Below are 23,032 nucleotides of genomic sequence, written 5' to 3'. Positions count from 1 at the left end.
CACATATTACTTAACAGAAAAATACATTTTCCTAGAAAAGTAAAGTATAAACCAATATTTTGACCCAACACTCTCCCCCATGGTTTATAGCTTTCTTTTCTAACTGACCCAACAAACTCCCCCTAAAAAGGTAGCAGGCTTTTCTTGTCAATCTTTATTGGGAGCTTGGCTTCAGCGTTTATCTTCCATTTCTTCACAGATTCAAGATGAACTTGATGAATCTTCAATAAATGACTTCATCTTCAGCAGTTGGGTTTTTCTTCAGTATTTGACATTGAACGCACATTGGGTGAGGAGGCTTCTTGAAAAGATTCTTGAAAGATAGCGCTTTCAGCTTGGGAATCTTCAGAGAGAACAATAGAGAGATCTAATCTTCTGGATCACTTCAGCATGTACAAGAATAACAGCAAATTGATTGAGGAGGCTCCAATGCAATCTGTCACATAATCTTCAAGAACAACTTCACCTTGCTTCTGGGGATGAAAGATATGCAAGTTGAAAGAATAGTCTTCATTTCTTGCTCCTTCGAATGATAATTCTTCGATGATCACGGATGAAGCATCGGCTCAGTAAATGTTGATATAGTGTCCATGAGTCTCATCTACATCTGAATTCACTTTTCAAGACAAACAAAACTAAAAGAAAACTAAGCACACAATATTTTTGGATTTTTTATATTTTCTGAAAAAATAAAACAGAAACAAAAATATTTTTGGATTTTTTATTTTTTTTAACAAGAAATAAAACAGAATATAACACTATTTTTGGATTTTTAATTTTCTGATTTTTGTTTGATTTTTGAATTTTCTTATTTTTGTTTGATTTTTTGCATTTTCTGATTTTTGTTTGATTGCAAATTTTTAATTCTCCCCTTAAATTTGTGCATAGAGGAAAACTATGAACAAATTTAACAAAAACAAAAAATATTTGGGATCAAAGTTGTGAGACAGTCTTAACTTGTTTATCGGTACCTTCACCTTCATGAATAGATTTGGTCAATTGCTGGTATTGTGGTCCACTTAAACACGAAGGATATCGACAATTTTTTTTTAAATATACCATTTAGCTGACGACGACCACGGGTATTGTTGTCCACTTAAATTAAGCAGGGAGATCTACAAACAACCTCTAAATGGTTCAATTTTAGTTGAACTAGAATGTGTTCCCCACTTCCCGATATACCCTGGTTATCAAGAACTTCCAAAGAACTCCTTACTTTAGGTGAGTAAACAATTATTAAGGAGGAAGTCAGATTTAGAAATAGGTGCATATGTTGTGTCCCAGGTCGGATCTCTTTGAATCACGCAGAGGGGACAACATATGGCTAACTAGGATAGAGGGATTGAGAGGTACAATATTACATATGATGTGTTCCAGGTCGGATCATTTCAATCACGCAGAGGAGACAGCATATGTCTCACAGATAGGAAGAATTATACAGATAAAGAAGATGCATAAAAGAATTTAGAGTTGCATATGTTGCAGTCCAGGTCGGATCTTCTAATCACGCAGAGGAAGCAACATATGACTGACAGATAGAATGCAAGAAAATAATTTCCTACAGACCTACTTTATCAGAATCCCCCAGTCGCCATATCAGAACCAGAATTAAGGACATAAGTTCGTACATCAAGGAAAAGTTGAACCACTGTTCTAGATGCGAATTAATTTAGTGTATCCCGTGGGTTCCAGTGTTTATCTCACTGCTCAATCTACTGGCGCGTCGTATGGTCAGTCCAAACAATCCTATCTAAATCCACACTGTCAAATCCTTCGTGCCTAACAGCACATTGAACACAGAGTCTAGACATTCAGATTCAGTCCCTTACACATGTTTTAGACTGCCCGTTATCACTTTATCTTTATATGACTTCCCAAAACAACCTACTAAAGAAAGACATATAAGGAAATAAAAAATTGTCTTCAAAATGAATCAGTTTAAGATAAGCTCAGGAGTATAGAGAAGAAAACTCAAACTGTAAGTCACCGATTGAATTTGCATCCAGAAGGTCTGAGAACAGCACGCATAATCTCATAACAGATCCGAAAATTCTTCACATCGTTAAGCACAAACCCCATGAGTGATCCCTTCCTTTCTTCCTTTCCCGCAAAGGACACATACTCTTAAACAATGTTCTAAGTGTTGTACAGTTGAGAGATGCCTCCTATCATGTGCCTGGAACAGCCACTACCAACAAACTGAAGTCTGATGATATGCCTCCATAGCTGCTCCGACACAGAGCGGGATTAGTTGGTCTTTGGAACCCAGTCCATTTTGAAACTGGGTTGACCTTTGTCATCTGTGCAAGTAACTCTCTCCCATGACATTACCTATTTATCACAAACAGAAGATGAAGAAATATTAGAGTCATTGGGTGATTTGGGAGATTGAACCTTTGGTACCCATCTGTAGTTGGGCTTAACCCATTTCTTTTTCAATCCGATGGGTGCCTCGGTACTTGATTTTGAACTTGAAGTCAGCTGCCGAGATGACTTTGACCTAGCCGGTTTTTGTTTCGTTGGAGCATTTCTTGGATTGGACTTCTTGGTCGATATTCCCTTCTTACCCTTGGGATTTTGATTCTTGGCTTTTGCGCGTTCCATTCACCATTGTCTAAACGTGACCTTGAGGGGTTTCTTTTGAAAAATCTCCCTCTTGGTGCATTTTTCCATCCTTGTGCGTAGTAGGGAACATATGCGCGATTTGGACAATTTCTGGAAATGTGTCCAGGTGTTCCACAGTGAACGCAAGTCTTTTTCTTTACTGGGAAGTTGTTTCTTCCTGCCCCTGGTGGCGTATCCTTTCCTTGTTCCTGGTTGTTCCCCCATGCACACTTGCAGCAGGCTGGGTGTTTCACTTGGTTTGGTGGCTTGTATTTCTCAACAGCAGGTTGATCAGAAGTAACTAAGTTAGAAGCAACAGATTCAGAGTTCAAGGAGACATTGGTTTGTTCAATAGTTTTCTCCTTGTTCTCATCTTCCGTTACTTTACCTGCACAAGAAGTAGAAGCAATTGAATCATTCAGCTCAACACTTTCTTGCACAACCACGACAGAATTATCAAAGATATCATCAAATATATCGAAAAAATTCAAGTCATCAGACTTTGACACAGAATCAGCACAAGACAAAGCAGGTTTGCCATAATTGAGATGTGCCTCTCTGTCCATTTCCTGTTTTGTCAAAGGGTTATACTGATAGGTGTGATTAAAAGGAGGAGGCACTTTATCATACCCTAAACCCTTTGACTGATTATTTTTAAATCTCAAACTATTTTCCATCATTGATGCAACTACTTTACTCGACACATCAAATTTTCTGAAATTAAAATCTGCATTTTCAAACTTATTTTTCAATGTGTCAAGTTCAGCAGTTAATTCAGCAAGTTGTTCTGTCACAAATCTATAGTTTGAACATTTATTGTTATACTCTTCCTGAATTTTCCTAAAATCTTTTGTTTTGGCTTCTAGTTGTGCTTTTAGAGGTTTCTGTCCATTGTAAGTCCCAAATTCTGCTTGTGTATCAATCAAATCCGTTTGATGGTGCGGAATCCCAATCAAACGGATGATGCCAGATCAAAATAGAAGAGAAGGAGAAGAAGAACAAGTGAATCTATGATGTATTCAATGAATAGAATGATGCTCCATACACATAGTACACACACACTAGTTCTTATCTCTCTAAAACACCTTGAGTTTCACACTTAAGCTCATCACTCTCTTTCTAGGCCGTACACTCTTTACATGCACTCCTCACCCTATATATATGAGACATGGGCCGTGAACATGTTCACGGCCGTAAACCTGTTCACAGCCGAGAACACAACCGTAAACACATATTACTTAACAGAAAAATACATTTTCCTAGAAAAGTAAAGTATAAACCAATATTTTGACCCAACACTCTCCCCCATGGTTTATAGCTTTCTTTTCTAACTGACCCAACAAACTCCCCCTAAAAAGGTAGCAGGCTTTTCTTGTCAATCTTTATTGGGAGCTTGGCTTCAGCGTTTATCTTCCATTTCTTCACAGATTCAAGATGAACTTGATGAATCTTCAATAAATGACTTCATCTTCAGCAGTTGGGTTTTTCTTCAGTATTTGACATTGAACGCACATTGGGTGAGGAGGCTTCTTGAAAAGATTCTTGAAAGATAGCGCTTTCAGCTTAGGAATCTTTAGAGAGAACAATAGAGATATCTAATCTTCTGGATCACTTCAGCATGTACAAGAATAACATCAAATTGATTGAGGAGGCTCCAATGCAATCTGTCACATAATCTTCAAGAACAACTTCACCTTGCTTCTGGGGATGAAAGATATGCAAGTTGAAAGAATAGTCTTCATTTCTTGCTCCTTCGAATGATAATTCTTCGATGATCACGGATGAAGCATTGGCTCAGTAAATGTTGATATAGTGTCCATGAGTCTCATCTACATCTGAATTCACTTTTCAAGACAAACAAAACTAAAAGAAAACTAAGCACACAATATTTTTGGATTTTTTATATTTTCTGAAAAAATAAAACAGAAACAAAAATATTTTTGGATTTTTTATTTTTTTTAACAAGAAATAAAACAGAATATAACACTATTTTTGGATTTTGGATTTTTTGATTTTTGTTTGATTTTTGAATTTTCTGATTTTTGTTTGATTTGTTTGCATTTTCTGATTTTTGTTTGATTGCAAATTTTTAATTCTCCCCTTAAATTTGTGCATAGAGGAAAACTATGAACAAATTTAACAAAAACAAAAAATACTTGGGATCAAAGTTGTGAGACAGTCTTAACTTGTTTATCGGTACCTTCACCTTCATGAATAGATCTGGTCAATTGTTGGTATTGTGGTCCACTTAAACACGAAGGATATCGACAATTTTTTTTAAATATACCATTTAGCAGACGACGACCACGGGTATTGTTGTCCACTTAAATTAAGCAGCGAGATCTACAGGCAACCTCTAAATGGTTCAATTTTAGTTGAACTAGAATGTGTTCCCCACTTCCCGATATACCCTGGTTATCAAGAACTTCCAAAGAACTCCTTACTTTAGGTGAGTAAACAATTATTAAGGAGGAAGTCAGATTTAGAAATAGGTGCAAATGTTGTGTCCCAGGTCGGATCTCTTTCAATCACGCAAAGGGGACAACATATGGTTAACTAGGATAGAGGGATTGAGAGGTAGAATATTGTATATGTTGTGTTCCAGGTCGGATCATTTCAATCACGCAGAGGAGACAGCATATGCCTCATAGATAGGAAGAATTGCACAGATAAAGAAGATGCATAAAAGAATTTAGAGTTGCATATGTTGTAGTCCAGGTCGGATCTTCTAATCACGCAGAGGAAGCAACATATGACTGACAGATAGAATGCAAGAAAATAATTTCCTACAGACCTACTTTATCAAAATCCCCCAGTCGCCATATCAGAACCAGAATTAAGGACATAAGTTCGTACATCAAGGAAAAGTTGAACCACTGTTCTAGATGCGAATTAATTTAGTGTATCCCGTGGGTTCCAGTGTTTATCTCACTGCTCAATCTACTAGCGCGTTGTATGGTCAGTCCAAACAATCCTATCTAAATTCACACTGTCAAATCCTTCATGCCTAACAGCACATTGAACACAGAGTCTAGACATTTAGATTCAGTCCCTTACACATGTTTTAGACTGCCCGTTATCACTTTATCTTTATATCACTTCCCAAAACAACCTACTAAAGAAAGACATATAAGGAAATAAAAAATTGTCTTCAAAATGAATCAGTTTAAGATAAGCTCAGGAGTATAGAGACGAAAACTCAAACCGTAAGTCACCGATTGAATTTGCATCCAGAAGGTCTGAGAACAGCACGCATAATCTCATAACAGATCCGAAAATTCTTCACATCGTTAAGCACAAACCCCATGAGTGATCCCTTCCTTTCTTCCTTTCCCGCAAAGGACACATACTCTCAAACAATGTTCTGAGTGTTGTACAGTTGAGAGATGCCTCCTATCATTTGCCTGGAACAACCACTACCAACAAATCGAAGTCTGATGATATACCTCAACAGCTGCTCCAACACAGAGCGGGATTAGTTGGTTTTTGGAACGCAGTCCATTTTGAAACTGGGTTGACCTTTGTCACCTGTGCAAGGAACTCTCTCCCATGACATATCCTGTTTATCACGAATAGAAGATGAAGAAATATTAGAGTCATTGGGTGATTTGGGAGATTGAACCTTTGGTACCCATCTGTAGTTGGGTTTAACTCATTTTTTTCTATCCGATGGGTGCCTCGGTACTTGATTTTGAACTTGAAGTCGGCTGCCGAGATGACTTTGACCTAGGCGGTTTTGGTTTTGTTGGAGCATTTCTTGGATTGGACTTCTTGGCCGACATTCCCTTCTTGCCCTTGGGATTTTGATTCTTGGCCTTTTGTGTGTTCCAGTCGCCATTGTCTGAACGTGACCTTGAGGGTTTCTTTTGAAAAATCTCCCTCTTGGCGCATTTTTCCATCCTTGTGCGTAGTATGGAACGTATGCGCGATTTGGACAATTTCTGGAAATATGTCGAGATGTTCCACAGTGGCGTATCCTTGCCTTGTTCCTGGTTTTTCCCACATACACACTTGCAGCAGGCTGGCTGTTTCACTTGATTTGGTGGCCTGTATTTCTCAACAGCAGGTTGACCAGAAGTAACTGAGTTAGAAGCAACAGATTCAAAGTTTAAGGAGACATTGGTTTGTTCAATAGTTTTCTCCTTGTTCTCATCTTCCGTTACTTTACCTGCACAAGAAGTAGAAGCATTAGAATCATCCAGCTCAACACATTCTGGCACAACCACGGCAGAATTATCAAAGATATCATCAAATATATCGAAAAAATTTAAGTCATCAGACTTTGACACAGAATCAGCACAAGACAAAGCATTAGTTTTAGAGTTAGAAACAAGAGTAGCATCGTTTGGAACAAAAACATCAGACTTTGAAACAATTTTATTATCAGACACACTCTCTTCAGCAGATTGCTTGCAATGACTTAGTGGTTGATCTGCATAAGAAGTAGAAACATTAGTACTTGCAACCTCATGACAACATCCCGACACAAATACAGCAGGTTTGCCATATTTGAGATGTGCCTCTCTGTCCATTTCCTCTTTTGTTAAAGGGTTATACTGATAGGTGTGATTAAATGGAGGAGAAACTTTATCATACCCTAAACCCTTTGACTGATTATTTTTAAATCTCAAACTATTTTCCATTATTGACGCAACTACTTCACTCGACACATCAAATTTTCTGAAATTAAAATCTGCATTTTCAAACTTATTTTTCAATGTGTCAAGTTCAGCAGTTAACTGAGCAATTTGTTTTGTCACAAATCTATAGTTTGCACATTTATTGTTATACTCTTCCTGAAGTTTCCTAAAATCTTTTGTTTTGGCTTCTAGTTGTGCTTTTAGAGGTTTATGTCCATTGTAAGTCCCAAATTCTACTTGTGTATTAATCAGATCCGTTTGATGGTGCGGAATCCTAATCAAACGGATGATACCAGATCAAAATAGAAGAGAAGGAGAAGAAGAACAAGTGAGTCTATGATGTATTTAATGAATAGAATGATGCTCCATACACATAGTACACACACACTAGTTCTTCTCTCTTTAAAACACCTTGAGTTTCACACACTTAAGCTCCTCACTCTCTCTCTAGGTCGTACACTCTTTACATGCACTCCTCACCCTATATATATGAGATATGGGCCGTGAACATGTTTACGACCGTAAACCTGTTCACGGCCGTAAACACATATTACTTAACAGAAAAATACATTTTCCTAGAAAAGTAAAGTATAAACCAATATTTTGACCCAACAATCTCCCCCTTGGTTTATAGCTTTCTTTTCTAACTGACCCAACAAACTCCCCCTAAAAAGGTAGTTGGCTTTTCTTGTCAATCTTCATTGGGAGCTTGGCTTCAGCGTTTATCTTCCATTTCTTCACAGCTTCAAGATGAACTTGATAAATCTTCAATAAATGACTTCATCTTGAGCAGTTGGGTTTTTCTTCAGAATTTGACATTGAACGCACATTGGGTGAGGAGGCTTCTTGAAAAGATTCTTGAAAGATGGGGCTTTCAGCTTGAGAATCTTCAGAGAGAACAATAGAGAGATCTAATCTTCTGGATCACTTCAGTACAAGAATAGCAGCAAATTGATTGAGGAGGCTTCAATGCAATCTGTCACATAATCTTCAAGAACAACTTCACCTTGCTTCTGGGGTTGAAAGATATGAAGTTGAAAGAATAGTCTTCATTTCTTGCTCCTTCGAATGAGAATTCTTCGATGATCACGGATGAAGCCTTGGCTCAGAAAATCTCGATACAGTCTCCATGAGTCTCATCTACATCTGAATTCACTTTTCAAGACAAACAAAACTAAAAGAAAACTTAGCACACAATATTTTTGGATTTTTTATATTTTCTAAAAAAATAAAACAGAAACAAAAATATTTTTGGATTTTTGATTTTTTTTTAACAAGAAATAAAGCAGAATATAACACTATTTTTGGATTTTTAATTTTCTGATTTTTGTTTGATTTTTGAATATTTCTGATTTTTGTTTGATTTTTTGCATTTTCTGATTTTTGTTTGATTCCAAATTTTTTAATTCTCCCCTTAAATTTGTGCATAGAGGAAAAGTATGAACAAATTTAACAAAAACAAAAAATATTTGGGATCAAAGTTGTGCGACAGTCTTAACTTGTTTATCAGTACCTTCACCTTCATGAATAGATCTGGTCAATTGCTGGTATTGTGGTCCAGTTAAACACGAAGGATATCGACAAATTTTTTTTTAAATATACCATTTAGCTGACGACGACCACAGGTATTGTTGTCTACTTAAATTAAGCAGCGAGATCTACAAACAACCTCTAAATGGTTCAATTTTAGTTGCATTGGAACGTGTTCCCCACTTCCCGATATACCCTGGTTATCAAGAACTTCCAAAGAACTCCTTACTTTAGGTGAGTAAACAATTACTAAGGAGGAAGTCAGATTTAGAAATAGGTGCATATGTTGTGTCCCAGGTCGGAACTCTTTCAATCACGCAGAGGGGACAACATATGGCTAACTAGGAGAGAGGGATTGAGAGGTAGAATATTGCATATGTTGTGTTCCAGGTCGGATCATTTCAATCACGCAGAGGAGACATCATATGGCTCACAGATAGGAAGAATTGCACAGATAAAGAAGATGCATAGAAGACTTTAGAGTTGCATATGTTGCAGTCCAGGTCGGATCTTCCAATCACGCAGAGGAAGCAACATATGACTGACAGATAGAAAGCAAGAAAATAATTTCCTACATACCTACTTTATCAGAACCCCCCAATCGCCCTATCAGAACCAGAATTAAGGACATAAGTCCGTACATCAAGGAAAAGTTGAACCACTGTTCTAGATGCGAATTAATTTAGTGTATCTTGTGGGTTCCCATGTTTATCTCACTGCTCAATCTACCCGCGCGTCGTATGGTCAGTCCAAACAATCCTATCTAAATCCACACTGTCAAATCCATCGTGCCTACCAACACATTGAACACAAAGTCTAGACATTCAAATTCAGTCCCTTACACATGTTTTAGACTGCCCGTTATCACTTTATCTTTATATCACTTCCCAAAACAACCTACTAAAGAAAGACATATAAGGAAATAAAAAACTGTCTTTAAAATGAATCAGTTTAAGATAAGCTTAGGAGTATAGAGAAGAAAACTCAAACCGTAAGTCACCGATTGAATTTGCATCCAGAAGGTCTGAGAACAACACGCATAATCTCATAACAAATCCGAAAATTCTTCACATCGTTAAGCACAAACCCCATGAGTGATCCCTTCCTTTCTTCCTTTCCCGCAAAGGACACATACTCTCAAACAATGTTCTGAGTGTTGTACAGTTGAGAGATGCCTCCTATCATTTGCCTGGAACAACCACTACCAACAAATCGAAGTCTGATGATATACCTCAACAGCTGCTCCAACACAGAGCGGGATTAGTTGGTTTTTGGAACCCATTCCATTTTGAAACTGGGTTGACCTTTGTCATCTGTGCAAGGAACTCTCTCACATGACATATCATGTTTATCACAAACAGAAGATGAAGAAATATTAGAGTCGTTGGGTGATTTGGGAGATTGAACCTTTGGTACCCATCTGTAGTTGGGTTTAACCCATTTCTTTTTTCGATCCGATGGGTGCCTCGGTACTTGATTTTGAACTTGAAGTCGGCTGCCGAGATGACTTTGACCTAGGCGGTTTTGGTTTCGTTGGAGCATTTCTTGGATTGGACTTCTTGGCCGACATTCCCTTCTTGCCCTTGGGATTTTGATTCTTGGCCTTTTGTGCGTTCCAGTCGCCAATGTCTGAACGTGACCTTGAGGGGTTTCTTTTGAAAAATCTCCCTCTTGGCGCATTTTTCCATCCTTGTGCGTAGTAGGGAACGTATGCGCGATTTGGACAACTTCTGGCAATGTGTCCAGGTGTTCCACAGTGAAAGCAAGTCTTTTTCTTTATTGGGAAGTTGTTTCTTCCTGCCCCTGGTGGCGTATCCTTGCCTTGTTCCTGGTTGTTCCCACATGCACACTTGCAGCAGGCTGGCTATTTACCTTGATTTGGTGGCCTGTATTTCTCAACAACAGGTTGATGAGAAGTAACTGAGTTAGAAGCAACAGATTCAGAGTTCAAGGAGACATTGGTTTTTTCAATAGTTTTCTCCTTGTTCTCATCTTCCGTTACTTTACATGAACAAGAAGTAGAAGCATTAGAATCATTCAGCTCAACACTTTCTGGCACAACCACGGCAGAATTATCAAACATATCATCAAATATATCGAAAAAATTTAAGTCATCAGACTTTGACACAGAATCAGCACAAGACAAGACATTAGTTTTAGAGTTAGAAACAAGAGTAGCATCGTTTGGAACAAAAACATCAGACTTTGAAACAATTTTATTATCAGACACACTCTCTTCAGCAGCTTGCTTGCAATGACTTAGTGGTTGATCTGCATAAGAAGTAGAAACATTAGTACTTGCAACCTGGGGACCACATCCCGACACAAATACAGCAGGTTTGCCATATTTGAGATGTGCCTCTCTGTCCATTTCCTCTTTTGTCAAAGGGTTATACTGATAGGTGTGATTAAAAGGAGGAGGCACTTTATCATACCCTAAACCCTTTGACTGGTTATTTTTAAATCTCAAACTATTTTCCATCATTGACGCAACTACTTCACTCGACACATCAAATTTTCTGAAATTAAAATCTGCATTTTCAAACTTATTTTTCAATGTGTCAAGTTCAGTAGTTAACTCAGCAAGTTGTTATGTCACAAATCTATAGTTTGGACATTGATTGCTATACTCTTCCTGAAGTTTCCTAAAATCTTTTGTTTTGGCTTCTAGTTGTGCTTTTAAAGGTTTTTGTCCTTTCCTGAGTTGATATCCTTTGTATTTTAGGTCCTCATTTTCCCTTTTTATCAAATCAATTTGTTCGCGAAGAAATTTAATCGTAGCTTCACAAGATGGAGTACATGAAACTTCATTTACCGGAATGGATGTGGAACTCATTGTTTACCAAAAATACCCTTTGACTTAAAAATTCAAAAGTCAACCTTAAAAATCAAATTTAAAAAGTCAAACTTAAAAGTCAAACTTGAAAAGTCAAACTTAAAAGTCAAACCGAAAAACTAAATTCGAAAATTTAAAAGTTAAACGAAAAAGTCAAAGTTTAAAGTCAAAGGTCAAACTTGAAAGTCAAAGTCAAAATTTTAAGTAAAAAGTCAAAATTAAAAGTCAAAAAATAAAAACTAAATTTTTTTGGGTTGAAAATGGAATTTAAAAATAAAAAGAAATTGATTTTTGGGATGAAAATGTTAAAAATGCGAAAGTAAGGAATCGATGATATGATATTTGAGTTAAAAAGGGAAGGAATGAAACAAGAGCCAGCCTAGCCCAACTGGTAAGACGCTTGGGATGTTGATGCTAGACACCCGAGTTCGAAACTCGGCAACCCCAAAATTGTTTCTTATTTTTTTTTAAGTAAACAAGCTGCTGTGAAGACTATATGATTTAAATTTCGAAGGCTTGTAACGTGTTCCTTGCTAGATCAAGTGGTAAGGCGGCGAAGCAATGGGGTAAGAGACCCGGGTTCGATCCCCGACACCCCCAACTTTTCTTTTCCTTCTTTAAGTGTACACTGCTGATGATAAAAGACTCGTTGGGCCGTGAACTCCGGGCCGTAAACTTCCATGGGCCGTAAACTTCGGGCGGTAAACTGATTACGGCCGTACACCCTTCAAAGGCCGAGAACCCTTCAGAGGCCGTAAACCAGCTTCAAATAACGAAAAAACAGCGATTTTTGCCCCTTTTTGCTCCAAAACTCGACCCAAAACTCGTTTTTATCAAAAATGCAAAGAACAAACCCCCCCTAATTTTCAGAGATCTATCCAAAAACGCAAAAATCCTTCAAAAATAAGATCAAATAAGCTCCATATCTGACAAAAATGATTAATACAATTTAAGCTCTGATACCAATTGTAAGTCCCAAATTCTGCTTGTGTATCAATCAGATCCGTTTGATGGTGCGGAATCCCAATCAAACGGATGATGCCAGATCAAAATAGAAGAGAAGGAAAAGAAGAACAAGTGAATCTATGATGTATTCAATGAATAGAATGATTCTCCATACACATAGTACACACACACTAGTTCTTCTCTCTTTAAAACACCTTGAGTTTCACACACTTAAGCTCCTCACTCTCTCTCTAGGCCGTACACTCTTTACATGCACTCCTCACCCTATATATATGATACATGGGCCGTGAACAGGTTCACGGCCGTAAACCTGTTCACGGTCGTAAACACAACCGTAAACACATATTACTTAACAGAAAAATACGTTTTCCTAGAAAAGTAAAGTATAAACCAATATTTTGGCCCAATAGACAAAGACTATAATTCTCATTAAAAGTATAATGATAAATATAAAGTAACTAAACCTTTTATAAATTCCTAATCTGAGTTACTTTAAGAAATGTGAAATTGATGCTAACCCATGAAATTACACTTTGCATCTTGCTAAAGTCGTTAGTGGAGCATGTGTGGTTAACCGGCACACTAACTTGGACTTAACAAGGGTGCCAAAGGGTGGCTTAAGGTTTGTCATAGATCGGTGGAGCATGTGTGGTTAATGGCACATTGGTTAGGTGATAAAATTAAGAGTACCAAGTTAATTTGCATGGTTATTCACACCTTGTTTGTGATCCTCGGTATCCCAGTCACAAACTTGAAGGGCATAATCGAGATTTAAACATGCCATTGAATTGTTCGATGAATATCAAAAGATCTAGGAGTTTCAATCCAATTAAAACCTAATAATCTATTTCGTTTTTCATGGTGGAACTTGGTAAATCGTCATTTACCTACCTTCAAATATTTTGTAGCTTGGATTACGGCATCCTTCTTCCAAGTTGTAAAATATTGTGTTGGGTCCTACCCTTAATATTTCATTTGGGTGTCTTATTAAGGATTCTATATCTAATCTAAACTTGTCTTTCTTTCTTTTCAGATGTATTCCAACAATGCTGCTTCTGGCTCAAACCCTACTGGCTCCTTCTCTCTCATGAACCTTTGTAGGAGAGTCATCTTTGATGGAACTAATTTCAATGATTGGATTAGGAGCATAAGGATGGTCACTCGTTATGAGGGCAAGGAATATGTCCTCGACAAGGAGCTTAAGGTCATCGATGAGTCTTCTACTACTCCTGAGGAGATTGCTGAGTTCACTAGCCATGAGAAGGATGCCACTAAGGTGTCTTGTATCATGTTGGCTACCATGACAGCAGAACTCCAGAAATCCTATGAAGATTTCTACCCTTATGATATGCACCAGGAATTGATGGAAAGATACCATCAGAGTGCTCGTCAGGAAAGGTATGAAATCATAACCTCCATGATAACAACAAAAATGAAGGATGGAGAGTTTATCACGGGCCACCTGCAGAAAATGCAAAGATTCGTGGACCGTTTGCTAGTTAAATGTGAACTTTGATGAGGAGTTAGCAATAGATATTATTCTACATTCCTTAACCTCCTGTTATGATCAGTTCCCTATGACCTATCATATAAACAAGGAGGAGGTCACACTTAGCAAACTTCAAGGACTTTTGAGGACTGCTGAAAGTAGCCTCAAAGGTAAGAATGTTGTTTCTACTCCTATCGTCGCCCCTGTTCTGGCAATCGGGCAAGGTAAAGGGGAAAAGAGGAAGTCCCCTCCGAAGGGTACCAAGGGAAAGTCTCTTAATAGCTCCTTATCGAGTGGAACCAAAGGTGGTTGTGCCACTCCCTCTTCCAACCCAAAGGATGCACAATGCTTCTACTGTCATGAAAAAGGGCACTGGAAGCGAAGCTGCCCCAAGTACTTGCAGGATCTTAATGATGGGAAAGTGAAACCACCCACGCAGTTATTTACACTATATTGTGTAATAACTCACAGCATACTAATTCTTGGGTCCTTGATATAGGGTGTGGAATTCACATTTGTTCTGATTTGCAGGGCCTAAAAAGAAGTGAGGATGTGGAGCACGGGAAGATAAACTTGATCATGGGGAATAGGAAAGTTTCACCTGTCACCAAGATTGGAGTTTATTCTTTATTGCTTAGTAGTGGATTAATATTAGATTTTAATAAATGTTGTTACTCGTCTGAAATGGTGAGAAATATTATTTCTTTTCATGGTTTGTATAAAAAAGGATTTAGTTTTTCATTTGATAATGAATGTGGTGGTATTAATGCTTTTTATAATGATGTTCTTTATTTTAAAGCATTACCTTGTAATGGTGTATATGAAACTGTGTCGGTTGTAGACAACTTAGGAAATAATGTTTTGCATATTGATTCTTCCACTAGTTTGGATAAGGCATCCTTGTGGAATTATCGTCTTGGACATGTCAACAAGAAGTGCATAGACCAACTCCAAAAGGCTGGAGTCTTGGAGTCATTTGACTTAAGGTCAGATGATAGTTGCGAATCTTTTTTACTTGGAAAAATGACTAAGTCACCCTTCATTGGTACTTGTGCTAGGGGTGAAGGTTTGTTGTACCTCATACACACTGATGTGTGTGGACCCTTCAGAACCGCCACAAGGGATACTAACCGCTTCTATGTGACTTTTACTGATGATTATAGTAGGTATGGCTATGTCTACTTAATCAAGCATAAGTCAGAAACTTTTGACAAAATCAAGGAGTTTAAACAGGAAGTGGAGAATCAGTTGGACAGGAAGATAAAGATGCTCCGATCTGATCAAGGTGATGAGTATCTTAGTATCGAGTTCCTTGACTATCTTAAGGAATGTGGAATTGTTTCACAATTAACGCCTCCTAGGACACCACAGCTGAATGGTATGGCTGAGAGGCACAATCGAACCTTGTTAGACATGGTTCGTTCCATGATGAGTCGAGCTTCGTTACCAATCTCATTTTGGGGGTATGCCTTAGAGACTTTCGCCCATATCCTTAATCTAGTCCCTACCAAAAGGGTTGCCAAAACACCTCACGAGATGTGGACTGGGAAGGTTCCCACTTTAGACCACATCAAGATTTGGGGTTGTGAGGCTTTCGTGAGGCGCGAGACTCACGACAAGCTCAAACCTCGAAGTGAGCGGTGTATTTTCATCGGCTACCCACAGAAATCTTTTGGTTATCTCTTCTACAGACCGAGTGACAATGTTGTCTTCGTGGCGAGGAGAGGAGTCTTTTGTGACAGAGAATTCATAAGCCAAGGAAACATTGGGAGGCAAATTGACCTTGAAGAACTTCAAGTGTCAAGTGGTGAAGGAACCTCAAACACTACCAATCAACCTGAGGAGGAAACTCCTGTTGAGCCGATTGATGAGTCCGTACCTCTGAGGCGTTCCACGAGAGTTAAGAGCACACCTGATTTTTATTATGGTTTCCATATTACTACAGAAGGTGATACATTTATCAGTGATAGTACACTGGTAAATTTGGATGAACGTAACAAATTTAAGGAAGCCATGGCAGGCCCTGAGTCCGCCAAATGGAAAGAGGCTATGGACAGCGAGATTCAGTCCATGTATGACAATCAAGTTTGGAACTTGGTTGAGAATGTACCGGGTCGTAAGACAGTCGGGTGCAAATGGATCTTCAAGAAGAAGACCGACATGGATGGAAAAGTACACACTTATAAGGCGCGACTGGTTGCGAAGGGCTTCACTCAAACTCAGGGAGTTGACTATGATGAAACCTTCTCACCAATAGCTAAGATTAAGTCGATTAGGGTTATGCTAGCCATTGCTGCATTTCATGATTATGAAATATAGCAAATGGATGTCAAAACCGCTTTCCTTAATGGAAAGTTGGCTGAGGATGTTTACATGAGTCAGCCAGAGGGTTTTGTCAATGCAGAGTACCCTGATAGAGTGTGCAAGCTTGAGAAATCCATTTATAGATTGAAACAAGCATCTCGCAGCTGGAATCTTTGTTTTGATGAGAAAGTCAAAGAGTTTGGCTTTTCGAGAAGCGAAGATGAGTCTTGTGTATATGTCAGAGCTAGTGGGAGTATAGTTAGCTTTTTGGTACTGTATGTGGATGAAATACTACTCATAGGAAATGACATTCCAACTTTGCAGGAGATTAAGTCCTGGCTTGGGAAGTGTTTCACTGTGAAGGACCTTGGAGAAGCTGCCTATATCCTAGGGATAAGGATATTGAGAGAAAGGAGTAAAAGACTAATTGGACTTAGTCAGAGCACCTACTTGAAGAAGGTGTTGAAAAGGTTCAATATGCAGAATTACAAGAACGGTGATTTACCGATCCAAAGCAATGCCAAACTGAGCAACGCTCAGAGTCCGAGTACAGAGGCTGAGATAGCTGAGATGAGTCGAGTACCATATGCTTCCACTGTAGGCTCGATCATGTATGCTATGACTTGTACTCGCCCTGATGTGGCCTTTGCTTTAAGCATGGTTAGCAGATATCAAGAGAATCCTGGAAAGGCTCACTGGACTGTGGTGAAGAACATTCTCAAGTACCTGCGGAGGACTAAGGACTAGGTCTTTACCCTTGGTGGGAGTGATGAATTGAGAGTAGTGGGGTATAGTGACGCTAGCTTTCAGACAGACAGGGGTAATTTCTGCTCTCAGTCGGGCTGGGTGTTTACCCTAAATAGAGGAGCAATTACTTGGAAAAGTTCCAAGCAGGAGACAGTAGCTGATTCAACTTGCGAATCAGAGTATATAGCAGCAAGCAAGGCGGCGAAGGAGGCAATATGGCTAAAGAACTTCATTGGAGACCTTGGAGTTGTACCAACTATAAAGGAGCCTATGGAGATTTTATGTGATAACGAGAGTGTAGTTGCCTTAGCCAAGGAACCAAGGGATCACGGCAGATCCAGGCATATCGACATAAAATACCACTTCATTAGACATCAAATAGAAGAAGGACTCCTCGTGGAAAAGAGGGTATCATCGGATGAGAACCCAGCAGATCCCCTCACAAAGGCACTGTGTAGGGTTAAGCATTTACAGCATGCGAGGCGCATTGGGCTGAAGGATGATATTAGTGTTAGTAATTAGATATCTTTTGAAACTTGTAATAGTTGAAATGTAATTGACATTTGATGTTTAAATAAAATGTGTTTTTTATTTACAAGTATGGTACTGTCTTGTGCCAATCATTTACTATTGTTTCATTTTGCATGTTTTGACTTCCAGAATAATTATATTATTCAAACTGTCCATAGTCGATCATACTTTGGAAGTAGGTGTTGAAATAAGACTGTCATGAATTGGGGTTGTAGATTTGTTTGAATTGTATTAGACATAGCAATTGTTGCTGCAACATTCATAAGTGCTCATAAGTTTTGAGTATTGGAATCAAACCACGTTCGCTTGTATCACTTCATGGAATTTATCTCGAGTGATCATGAGACGGTAATATCATATAAGTCTTCAAACCAAGAGATATGAGTTCTTGACTATGAGTTGGTTGAACATTGATAGTACGAAAACGCATCAGTAACATGATGTTATAAAACGTGTTGTTGTGTACAATTTGATGATTAGTCAGTAGAAGCATATGAGTCGAAGTTTATCTGTTCCTTTTAGTCCTTGGAGGATTAAAAGCGATATCTTGGGCCCCTCGATGATTTTGTTTTGACTTATGTGTCGGGCCCGGTCAGAACTGCATTGATGTGTTCGATTAAGTTCTATGTCAAACAAATCCGAAATCGGGAAACAAACTATTCGACAATAAGTACGACGTTGTTCCATGTATTTTTCCGGCTGATATCTTGAACAGATGATTATATGATCACTTATCTAAGATGGCACAACTTAGTTTCGCGAGACTTTGAAAGAGCTACGATTGTTGGTCGGATCCTGAAGTCATACTTGCAGCTATAGTTATTAGACTTATCCAAGTGGGAGACTGTTGGATAAGGTGTCTAAGTCCATAACTATATTTGGTATGTACTTGACCCGACTTGGCAAGGTCCATTTGGGCTGCATGACATCAGAACAATTTGGATAGACTTTTGTGAGAAGAGGATATTTATGGTTTCTTAATATATTATAAGTTCTAATATATTAATATGAATTATTTAATTAGTATTGATCAAGAATTAGTTTGGAATTAATTTAGTGATCAAAAGAGATTAATTAAATAAATAGGGATTGATTTGGTAAATCATTCATTCTTATATGGTGGGCTTATGATCCATAGTTCTTCATGTTCGGCTAAACCCATGTGGTGACCCATGGATACTTCATGGAGTCTAAAACCCATGGATCATGAGGAATATGGAAAGACATGAGTTACATGGTGTAACCCTAATGTGCACACTATATAAAGAAGCCTCACCCAAGCAAAATCGGCACTAAGACATATACCAGTGAGGGCTAGCCGATTTTGGTGCATATCAATCTTCTCTCAAGTTATTCCAAATTGTTGGTGGTGTTGTGTGAAGCATTTGAGGCATCACATTTGGGGTGCTGGGCTCACAAAATCTTAAGGAATCCAAGCTACAAGAGAGGTATGTCATTCTACTAGTTTTTTATATTACATATTCCCCAATCATATGCTAGTTAGGATGAAACCTTGGAAAAATGAAAGTTTGCATGTATAATAGAGAAAACATAGATCCAAGGCTTCTAGGGTTGCATGTACACCATAGGAGTGTTAGAATGTTGAAAACCCATCAATTGAGAACGCCTATCGCACAAGTTCTTGCCCTAATGTGGCGAAGGTGGGCTTTGCTTCATGTATGCTGAGAGACAGAGCCGGAGATTGGTGGGGAGAGGTGACCAGCCAGGTGGGAGCAGCCGGTGTGGCTGAGATGACGTAGGTCGAGTTTGTTTGGCGGTTTTGATGGGATTTGAGCATTCTAACACTCCTATGGTGTACATGCAACCCTAGAAACCTTGGATATATGTTTTCTCTAATATACATGCAAATTTGATTTTTCCCAGGTTCTCAACCTAACTAGCATGTTTTGGGGTACTTGAAACATAAAATCTAGTATAAGAACATACCTTTTGCTTGTGGTTGATTGCTTGGAGTTTTGAGAGCCTAGCACCAATAATGTGGATGCCTCAAGTGGAATCACAAATCACCACACAACTTGGAAAAACTTGAGATAATAGTATGCACTTGTAGAAATCGGCCCACCTTTGTTCTCACACATACTAGTGCCATTTCATGTGCCAAAGACCTCTTTATATAGTATGGTGGATTAGGGTTACATCCATGTAAACCCTAATACCCATGACCTTTCATTTCCATAGGATCCATGGGTTAAAAGCTCCATGGACTATCCATGGACTTCCATGCAAGCTTAGCCCATCCTAAATGAATATTGGCCCATTCTATATATATAAGAGTCCATATTTAATTAGTCTCTTTTGATCACTAAATTAATTCCAAAATAAATCTTGTTCAATACTAATTAAATAATATGATTTCATATTAATATATTATAACTTATAATATATTAATAAATCATAAATATACTATTCTCAAAAGATTATCCATAGAAATTGTTTTGGTGAAGTGCAACTCAAATGGACCATGCCGGGTCGGGTCAAGTACATACCAAATATAGTTATGGACTTAGACACCTTATCCAACAGTCTCCCACTTGGATAAGTCAGATAACTATAGTTGCAAGTATGACTTCAGGAACCGACCAACAATCGTAGCTCTTAAAACTCTGTTGAACTATGAAGTGCCATTTTAGATAGGTGATCATATAATCCTCTGTTCTAGATATCAGCTGGACAAATACATGGAACAACGTCGTACTTATTTTCCAGCAGTTTGTTTCCCGATTTCCGATTTGTTTGACATAGAACTAAACTGAACACATCAATTTGGATCTGACTGGGCCCGACACATAGGTCAAAACAAAATCATCGAGGGGCCCAGATATCGCTTCTAATCCTCCAAGGATTAAAAGGAACAGATAAACATCGACTCATATGCTTGTACTACTACTTTTTGAATCATACACAAAGGCATGTTTTATAACATCAAGTTACTGATGTGTTTTCGTACAATCAATGCACAACCAACTTATAGTCAACAACTCGTATCTCTAGGTTTGAAGACTTATATGATATTACCGTCTCACTATCACTTGAGATAAATTCCATGAAGTGATACAAGTGAGCGTGGGTTTAATCCAATACTTAGAACTTATGAGCACTCATGAATGTTGTAGCAACTTTTGCTATGTCCAACCACCTTAGACATCTACAAGCCCAATTCATGACAGTCTTGATTCATACCTACTTCCAAAGTACGACTGACTGTGGAGAGTTTGAATAAAGTAATTATTCTGGAAGTCAAAACATGCAAAGTTGAAACAATAGTAAACGATTGACACAAGATAGAAACACCTTACTTATAAATAAACAACAACTTTTATTTAATCATCAAATGTCAATTACATTTTACAAGTTTCAAAAATAGCTATCTAATCTGTAAAACTAATATCGTCCTTCAGCCCGATGCGCCTCGCATGTTGCGAATGCCTAACCCTAGTCAGTCCCTTCATGAGGGGATCTGTTGGGTTCTCTTCTGACGATACCCTCTTTGCCACGATGAGTCCTTCTTCTATCTTGTGTCTTATGAAGTGATATTTTCTGTCAATGTGTCTGGATCTGCCATGATCTCTCGGTTCCTTGGCTAAGGCCACCGCACTATTGCTGTCATAGAAAATCGCCATAGGATCCTTTATAGCTGGTACAACTCCAAGGTCTCCGATGAAGTTCCTCAGCCATATCGCCTCCTTCACCGCTTCACTCGCTGCTATGTACTCTGATTCATATGTCGAATAAGCTATTGTCTCCTGCTTGGAACTTTTCCAAGTAATCGCTCCTCCATTCATGGTAAAGACCCAGCCCGACTGAGAGCGGAAATTATCCCTATCAGTCTGAAAGCTAGCGTCAATATACCCCACTACTCTCAAGTCATCACTCCCACCATGGGTAAGGACCCAGTCCTTAGTCCTCTGCAGGTACTTGAGAATGTTCTTCACCGCAGTCCAGTGAGCCTTGCCAGGATTCCCCTGATATCTGCTGACCATGCTCAAAGCAAAGGTCACATCAGGGCGGGTACAAGTCATAGCATACATGATCGAGCCAACATCAAAAGCATATGGTAATCGACTCATCTCAGCTATCTCAGCCTCTGTACTCGGACTCTGAGCGTTGCTCAGTTTGGCATTGCTTTGGATCGGTAAATCACCTTTCTTGGAATTCTGCATATTGAACCTTTTCAACACCTTCTTCAAGTAAGTGCTCTGAGTAAGTCCAATTAGTCTTTTACTCCTTTCTCTCAATATCCTTATACCTAGGATATAGGTAGCTTCTCCAAGGTCCTTCACAGTGAAACACTTCCCAAGCCAGGACTTAATCTCCTGCAAAGTTGGAATGTCATTTCCTATGAGTAGTATTTCATCGACATACAGTACCAAAAAGCAAACTATACTCCCACTAGCTCTGACATATACACAAGACTCATCTTTGCTTCTCGAAAAGCCAAACTCTTTGACTTTCTCATCAAAACAAAGATTCCAGCTGCGAGATGCTTGTTTCAATCCATAAATGGATTTCTCAAGCTTGCACACTCTATCAGGGTACTCTGCATTGACAAAACCCTCTAGCTGACTCATGTAAACATCCTCAGCCAACTTTCCATTAAGGAAAGCGGTTTTGACATCCATTTGCCATATTTCATAATCATGAAATGCAGCAATGGCTAGCATAACCCTAATCGACTTAATCTTAGCTACTGGTGAGAAGGTTTCATCATAGTCAACTCCCTGAGTTTGAGTGAAGCCCTTCGCAACCAGTCGCGCCTTATAAGTGTGTACTTTTCCATCCATGTCGGTCTTCTTCTTGAAGATCCATTTGCACCCGACTGTCTTACGACCCGGTACATTGTCAACCAAGTTCCAAACTTGATTGTCATACATGGACAGAATCTCACTGTCCATAGCCTCTTTCCATTTAGCAGACTCGGGGCCTGCCATGGCTTCCTTATAGATGTTAGGTTCATCCAAATTTACCAGTTTACTATCACTGATAAATGTATCACCTTCCGCAGTAATATGGAAACCATAGTAATGCTCATGTGCATTCCTAACTCTAGTGGAACGCCTCAGAGGCACAGACTCATCAGTTGGTTCAACAGGAGTTTTCTCCTCAGTTTGATTGCTAGGGTTTGAGGTTCCTTCACCACTTGACTCTCGAAGCTCTTCAAGGTCAATTTGCCTCCCACTGTTTCCTTGGCTTATAAATTCTCTCTCGCGAAAGACCCCTCTCCTTGCCACAAAGACCACATTATCATTGGGTCTGTAGAAGAGGTAACCAAAGGATTTCTATGGGCAGCCGATGAAAATACATCGCTCACTTCGAGGTTTGAGCTTGTCGTGAGTCTCGCGCCTCACGAAAGCCTCGCAACCCCAA

Source organism: Lactuca virosa, chromosome 6 (genome assembly GCF_052849685.1).
Source record: "Lactuca virosa cultivar CGN04683 chromosome 6, Lactuca_virosa_CGN04683_v6, whole genome shotgun sequence".
Classification (NCBI taxonomy): Eukaryota; Viridiplantae; Streptophyta; class Magnoliopsida; order Asterales; family Asteraceae; genus Lactuca; species Lactuca virosa.
The sequence above is the reverse complement of the archived record's forward strand: the minus strand, read 5'-3'. Positions refer to the sequence as shown.